This window comes from Myotis yumanensis, unplaced genomic scaffold (genome assembly GCF_028538775.1).
Source record: "Myotis yumanensis isolate MYYU_CA2020_CCGP unplaced genomic scaffold, mMyoYum1.0.hap1 SCAF_1, whole genome shotgun sequence".
NCBI classification, from domain to species: Eukaryota; Metazoa; Chordata; class Mammalia; order Chiroptera; family Vespertilionidae; genus Myotis; species Myotis yumanensis.
This window is the reverse complement of record NW_027223752.1, coordinates 127,249,889-127,264,450: the sequence shown is the minus strand read 5'-3', so window position 1 is coordinate 127,264,450 and position 14,562 is coordinate 127,249,889.

Here is a 14,562-nt window from a genome sequence, read left to right as displayed (position 1 = left end):
TCCAGGGCATGTCCGGCCTGTCTCGCTCAGTCCTGATCAGCCAGACCCCATCAGCAAGCTAACCTACCAGTCAGAGTGTCTGCCCCCTGGTGGTCAGTGCACATCATAGCGAGAAGTTGAGTTAGCTTAGCCTATCATTAGCATATTATGCTTTGATTGGTTGAATTGCCAACCGGACGACTGGACACTTAGCATATTAGGCTTTTACTATATAGGACTAGAAGCCCGGTGCACAAAATTCATGCACTGGGGGGGGAGGGGGTCCCTCAACCCAGCCTGCACCCTCTCCAATCTAGGACCCCTAGGGAGATTTCCGACTACTGGTTTAGGCTAGATCCCACAGGACATACCTCTCACAATCCAGGACTGCTGGCTTCCAACCACTTACCTGCCTGCCTGCCTGATTGCCCCTAACTGCTTCTGCCAGACAGACAGATGACTCCATAACCACTCCCCTGCCAGCCTGATCGACACCTAACTGCTCCCCTCCTAGCCCGGTCGCTCCCAACTGCCTTCCCCTGCCAGCCCAGTGTCCCCCAACAGCCCTCCCCTGATGACCTGGTCCCCCCTAACTGCCCTCCCCTGCCAACCTGGTCTCTTCCAACTGCAGGCCTAATTGCCCACAACTGCCCTCCCCTGCCCCACAGGGATCAGGCCTAAACCAGCAGTCGGACATCCCCCAAGGGGTCCCAGATTGGAGAGGGTGCAGGCTGGGCTGAGGAACACCCTCCATGCACGAATTTCATGCACTGGGCCACTAGCATCTAATAGTTGAGTGACTCTGTTGACTTTGGTCCAGTCTTTTTTCTCTCAAAGTTTAATTTTTTTTAAATGGATTTTGTTGTTGTATTTTTCTATTTGCTAATCTTTTATTCTGAAATATCTAATATGTTATTAATTTTATTATAGTTGTATGTTTATGACATCCAAAGTATCTTTTATCTCTAAAGTAATAGATCTTTCAAATATATCTATGTATCTACTTAACATATTTAATTTTCTTCTAGCTTCTTTGTTCTATACAATAAAATTATTTTAACTGTTTTAACATGTGTTTGTCTACTAATCTGTAATTCTGAGTTATTTCTGGGTCAATTTCAATAGATTTCTTTTGGTCTTGTTCTTAAGATGTTGTACAAGATCAGAGCAATATTTACTCAGGACTACTTTATATCACACTGAGACAAAAACATGTGGATTATTCTGAAAGATGCCTTATTATTTGAGAAGATTTTCTTCTGGATGGTGGAGTTAGTAACTATCCCCAGCTCTGAATGAGTTCTAGGGATTGTTTAATTATTTTAAATAGTTCTTTCCCATTCTTTAGTAATTTATTTTCATAAATGCACTGATAAATACTCAAATAAAATCAAAAGGCAGAGCCAGAAAGAGTTTTCAAGGGACTCTTTCTTCCTGTCACTCTGTCATACAAGCTCTATCTCCTTTGCCTCCCAAGATTCTCAGCAACATGTTTTCAACTCAGTAAGGTTTCTGGGCTCTGCATGGAACTCTCTAATCCATAAGTGGTGCAATCATAGGTGAAAGGTGAACATGTGGATGGATGGTGCGTGCGGGCAGGCTAAATAGCCATTTCAGATGGTGCCTAAAGAAAACTGAATTTATTTAATGGAAGAGAGTGAAGGAATGGGATATCCAAAGGGAAGAACTGCACAGCACTGAGCCAAGGGGACACGGGGTTGATGATGGCAGCACCCAAGGAGCTGGAATTTCATCCTTATATGCAGTCACTTGCTAGAAACTTTTGTCATCAGTGGGTTTGGGGGCTGAGTTGGTGGGCTTGGAATGTGGATAGAATGTGGATGTGTTACCAGGTGTCTTCAGGACAATTTCAAATCCTTGTGTGGTCTGACTCCTGATGTCCAGAGAGTTTTTTCCTGGTCTGTTCTCCTGTGGCGGGAAGTTTACAAATGGCCTTTAAGGATTGCATTTCCCTACAGTCCTAACATTTACCTACTCTTTAGATTCATTAATAATTATTCTTAATGGATTCAGGATGAAGGTCTCTATCTTCTGTCAGTAATCCTAAGGAATAAGGCCTCCTAGTGCTGTTAGCAGGGATATATGAGTAAACAGTTACCTATATACCAGAAAACAACCATCCAGCAGCTTAGTATGTCCACTACCCTAAGGGATGGTGAAAGTATTAGATTGTAGTTATTAGATATTGAAAGACAATAACTAGAACACTTGGTAAAAGTGAGACATTCTCCATAGGGTGTTACTTTCTATGCAACCTTTAGAGAAAACATCCCTGCATCTTTTCCCCAGACAATAGGTCCCAACGCATAAAGGTCCCTGTATTTGACTTTCTTTCCAAAATGAATAGAATGAGTATAATTCTGTATATTAGCAATAGGTGTCCCAAGTCCTACTAGGCAAGATGTAAAGGTTTGTTTTATATCGGATCCTCCTCTAGGTGTTCCTTGGGTTCAGTCAGCATTCTTCCCCTTCTGGAGCCCTCTTCACTCAGGTGTGATGGACCTTTGCTTCCTCTGTCTCCAATATCACTGTCCTTCTTTGCTTGATGTTTAAAATCTTGGAAACTATTGCTGCATATGTTATTTTATTTTACATTTATAAGTTAGGTGTGCAAATATTGTCTCTGTTATTGCATCTTGGCCAGAAGCATCATTATGAAGTTATGTTTTAAAACAAATTAATTTGTTAAGTAGCTAAAACCTACTCTATTTTATATATATATATATATATATATATATATATATATATATGTGTGTGTGTGTGTGTATACTTTATTTTACAAGGAACATTTTTATGAATATATAAATTTTCATTCACTTGTTTGCTTTTTATATAAGGACTGTAAAACTGTAATTTTAGCAATTTTTATAAAAAAAAATATTGGGTAATAAGCCATCACAGGCTTTCGTTATAATTATCCTGAGATGGGTTTGATGCATTATTGCTGGCTCTGAGATGTAGGTGCCCAGATACAAAAAGTATATCTGGGGCTAAGCATGGCTCCCTTCTGAGAGCCAGCAGGGTACAGGGCTCTCAGGTAATTTGTTTCAGCTGGAATAAGAAATGGATCTATGACGTATCCCATTTTCTGTAGCTGCTTGTGAAATAAATTTGAGATGTTATGTTTGGGTCAGGACTTCATTATGGAGTATAAAGCAAATTATGATTAACAGTCCACACACATGAAGTTGGGAACTACTCTTTTGCCTGCTTATTCAGTGTTCATTTTTGTTTTAAAGGTTTTAAAAAGTTTCAGATAATTTAACTGACTTTTCTAAAATAACATAGTAAGCATCAGACCACATAATTGCATTTAATTATAAATATAATCCATACCTTTCTTTCTATGATAACATATTCCAAAGAAACATTTTATATATGAACTTATTGATAAATCTATTCATTATCATCTGACTTGTTTTTCTAAAGTGGGAACTATATAAAGCTAGTGAAAGTAAGTTTATAATTGTCTTAAATTTTTGGAGTGCTCTTTAGATTGATTTGGTTAAATCCTGCGATTGTGATCCCAAACACTGCTTCTTTTAAACTACAGGAAGTAAAATACCATAAAAATAATATACTAATCCTGTTTGAAACTTCAACAAGTTTATAAGGACAGTTCAGGGTGCTAACTTATTTTTTTCCAAGACTGTTTTATCTATCATTCAGGAATCTTTAACAATGTACATATGGGATCAGATAGTTGTGTTTTGTACCACACTATTATGAAGTCAAAATTTTAGTTTCATTCTTTTACAATATGCCAAATCTAACGTTATTTACATTTACTATGAAAATAGGGTCACGGGAACTACAGGGTGCCATTATTTTATGCCTAAATTGATTTATCTAGAATATTACATTTTTGAAAGGTTAAAGTAGGTGGTGCATGGGAAGGCTAAACAGCCATCTCAGATGGTGATTAAAGAAAAATTGAATTTATTTAAGGAAAAGGGGTTGGAGAATGGGGATAGCCAAAAGGAAGAGCTACACAGCATTGAGCCAAAGGGTATTGGGTCCATGATGGCAGCAAAAATATAATTGGGACAGTAAAAGAAGGAAAGGCATAGAAGAAGCAATAGGAAAGCCTAGGCTGGGATGCTTTGGCTCCCTGAGAAGTCAGAGGAAAGGGGGCCTTGCTCGGGGAAAGCTGCCACTGCCATTGCTCCCCTGGTTGCAAGTCCCTGGGGTCCCTTAGAGGCTGGGAGATACATGCCTGTGGGGGAATGGCACAGGTGCATTCCTTGGAGGGAAAACACACACTGGGTTCTTTGTCCTGAGTGTGTTTATCTCTTTTTTGCAGGTGGAAATCGTAGGGGAGGTCTCAGGAGAAGGTCTTAATAGAATATTCCTCAGCTTTCCAGGTGTGTTCTTTTAGGGTCGTGGTCCCCACTGATTGGTCAGTGCCAGGGCAGGGGGTCATTAGTTAATGTAGCTGGTCCTGATGCAGCCATAGTGCCATTTGTCTGATTTTGCTGCTTCTCTGGCCTGGAGCTGAAATACAGCTGAGGCCTAGATGTTAACTTAGTGAGGAAAAGTTCAGAGGGTCTAAATCACTGGACCATAGATATGAAAGATCAGGGGTCCAAACCGCATGACCAGTGATATGCTAGGGGAGGATAGGTTACCCGGAGGGCAAGGTTCTTCTTTTCCCAGTTTTGTGCCTTGCTAGGCATCCAGAGCTTTCTGCCCTGGTGAGTTTTTGTACCTGGCCCATTGTCCTTGCCTTGGGAGGTCTAATAATTTTTGGTTGTAGTGGGACCTTTTAAAAATTAAGTACACTTTTAAAAATTAATAAAGCAGTAGCTTAATTTCTATGCTATATGACTCTATGGGTTCAAATGAGATGAGTGAAAATTTTCATCGCCTTTATGTTTTATTGCACTCAGAGGAAGCTTAGTCCCTTATACTGCTAACTTTTCTTCACTATCTTTCAAATGCCCTGTCTGATTTAAGTAAGTGTTAATTACTGTGAAAACTCTTTTCATAGTTCAGGCTGAAGCATATCACCTTCAGATCTAAGAACTCAACTCCCATCAGCTTCAACCCATAGCTCTAAGTCTCTACATCTCTATACAAAAACACAAATTTATATTGTAATCCCAATAAATTTAATTAAAACATAAATTAAAAATTGAAAAAACTCTCTTCCTCTGCCAAACACTCCCCTCTCATAAAAAAGACAATAATTGTATGTGTTCAACAGATATGCCAGTGGTAATTTATATATTTTCATTATTTCTTCCTAATCATTGACATTTAATTTTTTTTCTTATATCAAATTTGTCCTTTAGTGGGGACACCAAAGATGAAACTCATGTATGGGCAATTGAAGTTCTCATAAGTACCTTCTCTTATTCTCAGTCATGAAAGTACACACATCTAACTATATTTATTCATACTTAAGCCTTGACATAGGAGTTCATATCACATAACAACCAGGATGTACATGACAATTAATACTCCCAAATTTTTCACAGACTTAACTGAAACAAAGCAAAATACCCTAAAAGTATTAATTCATCTGGGCAACTGTTTTCAGAGAGAATTTAACATGTTGAATGTTTCAAAAAGAAGATAGTTTTCAATGGGATAAAGATAAATAGGAGTGGGGATTGATAAGCTACCAGGTTATTTTTATAAAAATATCAACATTAATAGAAGTGAAATATTGGAAACCCTGTAACACCTGTCAATTGAACAGTGATTAAATGTTCAATGAATAAACACATAAGAACTATGTGTTAACTATGTTATCCCTCAAATCTATTTTAATTTAACATAGTGACAATGATATACTCCAAATCTATTGAAGAGTTTATTCTGGACAGTAATGAGAAAGCAATTATTTATTATACAAGAGTAGCAGCATGTACAGAATAAACCTTCAGTAAACAAGTTAGAAAAGAATACTTTGCTGTTATCTCTGATGTTCAGAAGATTCACACCTATAATCATGGTCATGCTTCTAAGATATGTACATATTTTGAACTCTTCCAAGGGTGACTAGGACCATAAGTAAAACATAACATACCACATGGGTATCTTTTGTTCAAAATTTATGACAACACCCTCTTGACAACTCTGGAAGAACACTATCAGACCTTAATAACAAGGGCCATCTGCTACGACAGATGCCAGGTTATGGTCTATTGACAGTTTTGATGGTAGCAAAACTGAGTTATTTCTTTGTTAGTGGTAATAAAAAATGCATGCAGTTGGTTCCTCCAAATATAATTCAAGTAACATGGCTTGTGTCATAAAGGTTTAGATTACAGATGGGTCAGTGCAGCAAAGCTACATTCATCAGATGTGAGATGTATAAGAATAGAAAACTCTTATCTGTGGGGTTATAGCTATGAGCTGTCTGTAGACAACAGGGTGCAGCAGAACAAATGCATTCCACACTCCCCGGTCCAATCACTTATCAGTCCCACAAGCCCTGACCTCAGACTATCTCTCTGACTCCACCGCCCATTCCTCCTTCTTTTAGATTTGTGTAATGACATCTATTAATTTGGTTGTTGAATTTGACCTATCAACAACTTTGCTCCATTTCACCCATGGTAAGGTTTGGGGCACTAATATATATATATATATATATATATATTCATATTCCTAAGCGACCATTGACCATTCACCTGGTAGCCATGAGGCACAATGACGACTAGAGGGCAGATGCTCTGACTAGTAGAGGAGGGAACCCAATTCCATGCAGAATAGGCCGTGGGTTGGGTTGCTGCGGGAGCACTGTTGAACCAAATCTGCTTCACCTGCACCCCAGACCCAGAGATTGGTTTTGGCCCAACCCCTGCAGGCCATGCTGAGGGACCCCAGCGGTGCACGAATCCATGCACCGGGCCTCTCATTCTCCAATATAATTGAAAAAGAAAAGAAAAAACAAAACCTTTCATTTATTTTTTGTCTTTTAAGCTCTCCTGTCAGCCTTAATGTCTTGAAGAAATCCTGACACAGTGTGTGCCGTTCGGTGAATGTTGTAGGATGTCCAGTTATACTGCATGTGCTTAAATACCCACTTGCTCACTCTCAAGCCATATAGTCTTAAGAAAGTAATTAACTTGCTTATCTCTCAGTTTCTTGATCTAAAAAATGTGGATATGACAGTGTCTTCATAGAATTTGTATAAATATTAAATTTGATAATCAATTTAAAATGCTTAACACAAAGGCATTATTATATAAACTAGAGGCCCAGTGCACAAATTTGCGCACCTTGAGAGGGAGTGTGGGCTGTGAGGCTTACAGTAGGCACAGGGGCAGGTCTCGGCCTATCCTCCATTCCCCTGCCCAGCATCTCCCACCATGGCCCCGATCCCCTCTCTGCCAGCAGCCCCACTCCTGCCACCACTGCTCCCATGTACTGAGGCACCAGCCCTGCTCGCACCCACTGATGGCACTGAGCAATTGGGGATGGTGCAAGCAGCAGGTGCAAGTGACAGCTGCTGCTCTGATTGCCCCTCAGGAGCAGGGGGAGGTGGAGAAATCCTCAGGGGCAATTGGGCCAGCAGCCGCTGCTCGCACCCACTGATGGTGCCAAGCAATTGGGACCGGCGCTGGGTGCTAGCAGCGGGTGCTTGCAGTGACTCTGGTGCTGGCTGTGGTTGCGAGTGGGGCTGGCGCCAGCAGTGGGTGTGAGCAGCAGCTCTGGTGCTGGCAGCAGGTGAGATCAGGGCAGTTGCCGGCAGCGGGTGTGAGAGGGGGCTGTTGGCCCCAATCGCCCTCAGGAGCAGGGGGAGGTGTTGAAGCCCTCAGGAGAGATCAGGGTCGGCAGCCACCACTCACACCCGCTGATGGCGCCGAGAGATTGGGCCCAGGGCCAGGCGCTGGAAGTGGATGGGAGTGCTGGGCGGGACCGCGGTGTGAGGGAGCAAAGAATTTTCAGTAACCACCAGAGGCTTGCCCCAATGACAATGACCGGTGCCCCACCTTGGTCTGGCACCCCTGCTCACCTGTTCCACCATCCCGCCATGACTGCCACCCACCATGTTCTGCACTCTACTGCCTACTGGTGACGCCCACCATGTTCTGCACTCACCCCCCTAGTTGTCAGCGCACATCATAGCAACCAATTGTTCCGTTGTTCCACTCTTTGGTCTATTTGCATATTAGGGTTTTATATATATAGATACTAGAGGCCCGGTGCATGGATTCATGTACTGGTGGGGTCCCTCGGCCTGGCCTTCACCCTCTTGCAATCCGGGAGCCTTCAGGGGATGTTGGAGAGCCAGTTCAACCCAATCCTCACAGGCCAGGACGATGGACCCCACCAGTGCACAAATCCATGCACCCGGCTTCTAGTATGCATATAAGATCTTTGGTTAATCTCTTCCTTCTCTCCCCTCTCCCCCTATCCCTCTGAGATTCATCAGTCTGTTCCATGTTTCCATGCCTGTGCATTGAGTGTCTGCCCTCTGGTGGTCAGTGCTCATCATAGCTACAGATCAAATGGTTGAATGGTTGGATGGTCACTTAGGTTTTATATATATAGACTAGAGGCTCGGAGCACAAAATTCGTACATGGAAGGGGTCCCTCAGCCTGGCCTGCACTCTCTCCAATTTGGGACCCCTCGGTGGATGTCCTGGCGGGATCGGGCCTAAACCGGCAGTCGGGCATCGCTTTTGCAATCCAGGACTGCTGATTCCTAACTGCTCACCTGCCTGCCTGCCTGATCGCCCATAACCCCTCTACCTACATTCCTGATCACCCCTAACCACTCTCCCCTGACAGCCTGATTACCCCTAACCGCTCTCCCCTGCCTGACTGATCGCCCCAACCACTCTGCCTGCCTGTTTGATTGCCCTTAACCCCTCTACCTGCATGCCTGATCGCCCCTAACCACCTCTGCCTCAGCCCAGCCACCATAGCTTTGTCCAAAAGACATCTGGTCTATCTGGTCCAATTAGCATATTACCCTTTTATTAGCATAGGTAATAGTATAGATTAGTATTCAGTATTAATCATAAATGTTCTCCCTCCAGGGTAATTCAAATATGGAGTATTATGTGCTTTACTGTTAGTATGGACATTACTTTGCCTATAAACAATTCTCATTATTTGTGGATTCCACATTTGTAAATTTGCCATTTATTTATAACTCTAAAAATCAGTATTTGTGACACTTTCATGGTCATTTTTAGACATGCATAGGACCTCACAATGGAGTCACTCAATGTCCAAAATTCCAGTTGAAATCAAGCAAGATAACACTGTCTCCTTGTCTCAGCTCTCCTGCTGTAAACTAGTGTCCCTTTTGTGATGCAGTTAAGTGCCAAATTTTGTGCTTTTTTGGTAATTTTCTGTTTTTCATGGCCCCCAAACATAGTGCTGAAGTGCCAGTTAATGTTCCCAAACACAAGTATGCCTTATGGAGAAATACATGTGTTAGATAAGCTTAGTTCAGGCATAAGTTACAGTGCTTTTGGCAGTGAGTTCAATGCTAATGACCCAATAAGGTTCACATCGTGAAAAAAAAAAGAGGAATATCACCAACTTATATGTACATGTACTCTATAAAGTGCTAAAGCAACATGTATAATGCATGATGAAACTATAGTAAAGATAAAATATCTGATAAATTTGCAAATTTAAGGGATGACAACTATAAAAAAAGTATGGTGGAAAACACTGTTGTGAGGTAAGAGCCATGAAAAATACTGTCATATTACCCAAGCTCATAAAAATGCTAAACCGTCTTGGTCAATGCTGCTTGGTTCAAAAGCCAACACAGTGCAAAAAGTACACCTGCAGGACAGGAAATGCCCACATAATTTTTAAATGTCTGCTAAATCTTACACAAGATAAAGATTACGTAGAAGAATAGATTTTCAATGCTGTTGAGACTATCTTGTTTAATAGGAACATTAGTAAATGAACATTAGTAACACATGTGGCATTTTAGTTGCAGGAGATGAAATGAGAGACTTACTGGAACCCAACCTTGTGATTTTCCTAGGAGCAGTTATTCCGTATTTACTAATTCAAGTGTTCATGGTGACTCATAGAACATAACTACTGGGAATAATGGAAACTGAGTATATCTTGCGGTGTTACCAGATCTACTGAAAAAAGGAAGCAGTGATTCTTCCGTCACTGTGATCCACTGAGGACAGCAGACTTTTACATCCTCACAAACTGGTAGAACAAGGAAATTTTTATTTATTATATTTATATAGAAGGATACTTTGATGCTGCTTTAAAGAAAATTATACTGAATTAAAAGGTTCATTTTGATTTCAGGGTCCTGATTTGATATAAGTCATTAAGCTTATATATCTGTGTCATTAGCTACATAAAGCACTGTTAGGCAAGAATGGCTAAACCACTGCCATGAGAAAGTCCCAGACATTCTTTACAGCCTTGAACTGCTAACTCACACAATATAATGCTAAAGGTAAATACAAGGGTTATTCAACCACTTCATTAAGTTTATACTCACACACCACACAATGCTCTGCTGGGAGGAAATTCAGAACATCTTTTGATAAAGATATTTTTATAAGAATCTTTCTATTTTCTACCTTTACATTTCTCAGTGTGTGAGTTACCATCTTTGATAAACATAAACCACATTCAGGGAAGAAAGTATAATTGGCTATTTTATTTTAAGCAGGAGGCTGTGTTTGTTAGTATTATTCTTTGAAGGAGTAACTGTGTGCCAAGTCAAGCACCTAAAGCCTCCGTACACTAACTGTATTACTATTTGCTATAATATTTACTAATTGTTATTGATTATGTCTGCGTGAAGTTCAACCAAATTTGTACTAAAATAAATCAATCCTATACTTATCATTTTAAGTGGCATTATTAGGTTTGCATCCCACTGTTTTTTAATGATGTATTATATCTGGATTATGTTTCATTTCTCTGCAACATGTCATTTGTAGAGTCTTTTTTAGTGAATAGAATTTGCTTAAAAAGATGAAACCAGCTAGCCATTATAGCAGTGACCTCCTTTCTAATTCTGTATTTCCTGCCTTTTTATTTCTTTTATGAGTTTTTAATACCATAAAATGGTAACTCAAGAAAAATTTATGTCACAGATGGTGTGTTCTGTAGATTAAAGACTAGAATGTCAGCTATTTATAAAGCAGGCATTCCCATGTCTGTGTGACAGTGAAGGCCCACAATATAACGCTATGAGCACTAATAATGGCAAACACTTGCATAAGTCTAAAACACTTACCAGGTCTCAGGAGCCGTTCCAAGCATTTTATCTGCACTAACTCACTTAATTAATAAAATCATCCTATGAAGTAGACAATATCTTTAACATTACCAATGTACAGATTAAAGAAATTGAGACACAGAGAATTTAACTTATTCCAGGCACCCAGCCAGAACGCAGCAGAGCCAACTTTTAAACTGAGACAGTTTGACTATAGAAACCTTGTCCTAAACCATGAAACTATCTTGCCCTTCACACTGAAGAAAGCACTTATATGTATATTGTTTCACTGACTTTGCAATAACCCTGCCAAATAGGCCACTTTAGAAACCCTCTTTATTTCCCTTTGGCCTCCCCCTTATTTGCTCTCCCTGAATCTCAGCCTCAGCTATGCCCATAACTCACAGCATTCAATGTCCCTGGCTTCAAGCTGCAGACAGAACTTCCCAGTTGATTCATTTTCTAGAGCATTTCCTAACTCATGGCCATCCTAGAAACAACAGCCTCAGCTGGCGTCCATTTGAGTGACAGCCATGAGATTTAATAAAGACTCTTTTGATGGCAAGTGAAAAAGCTACACAAATGAACTTAAGCAGAAAAAATAGGAAAAATAGAATTTATCAAAAGGAATTAGGGATATTCCATGGAATCCAAAGGGGGGAAAAGCAGTCAGAAAACATTAAAACCAAGAAACAGAAACCTGTAAAAATAAAAAAAAAGAACTTCCTCAGTCCCTCCCTCTTTCTATGACATCATGCCCCATCCTGTATTTGTTTACACGCCTCCTTTATTCTTTTCTTTCTACAAATTGGTTTTCTCTGTTTTCTGGGTGCGCAGCCTAAGATGGCCATCCTATACCCCCAAAGTTCACAAGCCTCTCATTTTTGACCAGCAGAATATGACTAACATCTTTGAATCCCAATCCTAAAGCCTGAATTGGAAAAATATGATTTACTCTTTGGGAGACATGTGTACATTCTTGGTTTTATAAGCCATATGTGTTAGGTCTGATTGAATAACTGAATCGATACCCCTCTCCTGGGAATTGACTTTTCAGGCCATTTCACTATGGACATTCCCTTTTGCTGAGACCACATTCCACTATCTCTTCCCTCGGGGCCTGCACAAAGAATTCTCTGCCCAAAAAAAGCCACCAAATGTCCTTTAAAAACAACTGACTCCCTTCTTTTTTACCACAGTGTAGTATTCCATTGTGTAAATATAGCACAGATTTTTATCCACTCGTCTGCTGATGGGCACTTAGGCTGTTTCCAAATCTTAGCTATGGTGAATTGTGCTGCTATGAACATTGGGGTGCATATGTCCTTTCTTATTGGTGTTTCTAGTTTCTTGGGATATATTCCTAGAAGTGGGATCACTGGGTCAAATGGGAGTTCCATTTTTAACTTTTTGAGGAAACTCCATACTGTTCTCCACAGTGGTTGCACCAGTCTGCATTCCCACCAGCAGAGCAAAAGGGTTCCTTTTTCTCTGCATCCTCTCCAGCACTTGTTGTTTGTTGAATTGTTGATAATAGCCATTCTGACATGTGTGAGATGGTACCGCAATGTTGTTTTGATTTGCATCTCTTGTATTATTAGTGACTTTGAGCATGTTTTCATATGTCTCTTGGCCTTCCTTATGTCCTCTTTCAAAAGTATCTATTTAGATTCATTGCCCATTTTTTGATTGGGTTGTTTATCTTCCTTTTGTTAAGTTGTATGAGTTCCCTGTAAGTGTTGGTACATCTACACAATGGAATACTACACTGCAGTAAAAAAGAAAGAATTCTTACCATTTGCAACAGCATGGATGGAACTGGAGAGCATTATGCTAAGTGAAATAAGCCAGTCAGAAAAAGATAAATATCACATGATCTCACTCATTTGTGGAATATAATGAACAACAAAAACTGATGAACAAAAACAGATCCAGAAACACAGAAGCATCGATCACTGTCAAACCTCTGAAGGAAGGTAGGGGAGGGTGGGGGTAAGGGGGAGAGATCAACCAAAGGACTTGTATGCATGCATATAAGACTAACCAATGGACACAGATACCTGGGGTGTGAGGGTACCGTGGGGGGGGGGGGGCGCAATGGGATGATAAGGACACCTATGTAATACCTTAATCAATAATGAAAAAAAAATAAAATTAAAAAAAGAAAACAGACACCCATCACTGGGTGCTGGAGCCATCCAGGCTCAGCCACCTGGTGTGTGGACTATCAAATAAATTTGTAATCCCTCACCATTCTGGCCTTGTGAGTTCCTCCTTCAGAGACCTAACAATATGGAAAGGTGGTGTCTACTTTGTCTATTTCTAATAGATTAATACACTTTTCTTCACATGGCTCCTTTAATATTTTTGGTAGCAATAAAATATAAAATCAAATTCCCAATCTGAATCTAATATAAAATAAAAATACTTCACTGTGTATTTTTTCATTATATAATAAATATATAGCCTGTTTTGGGCTGTTGTTCTATGCCTTTAGTGTTAAGTATCACTACCCAAATCAATAAGAAATGCAATATTCAAATCTTTTCTTTTTTGTGATTTGAGAAGAAATTGATCTATTCCAAATGTAAGAATAAAATTTGGATATTATGGAGTCAGAGTCAAGTTTTAAGTGTTCTTGACTTTTTAAATAAAATACTTTAAAATAGCCTGCAGAAGAATTTTAAAGTAAGGGAAAGAAATATGAACTGTAAGCGATTCTGAACTTTAATAGTGAGCAAGAAAATTAGGGAGAGTCTAAACAGTAGTTTGATTCATGAAAACCATGATTGGAGAAAAATGTAGATAAGCAATATATTTTTATGTGAAAATGTTAGAGGTGAAGTAAAAATTAAGATGCTATCAATTTGTTCTTGGATTTATATGATAAGAGCTTATCTTAACTCTTTATTCCCTCTCTTTGAATTTCTATTTACCTTGTTCTATAAATTGCTACCCAATGAATCTTCCAGAAATATCAATTTTATTAATTTTGCTTAATATATCTGTAGTTCTAAGCTGCCTTAATATGTCCTTATTGTGACTAAATTATTGGAAGGATAATAAATGTTAATGTAATTATTCAGAATATATATATATTCAGAGTTATAGTTACAGTTAGAGCAAACTAGAGGTCAAACACTGAAGTTGTTTCACTGAAAATCTGTCTTTAGAAATTTTATAAAACCATTGCCTTATGTTGTCATACTCTAAATATATTCTATAGCAGAATTTCAAATAATCTAATTTTGAGATCAATTTATTTTACTAAAACTATGAAAAAACATAGACATTCAAAATGACAAAAATGTTCTAGATTTTAGTTTTTATTAAATATATTTTTATCGATTTCATAGAGGAAGAGGGAGAGAGAGAGA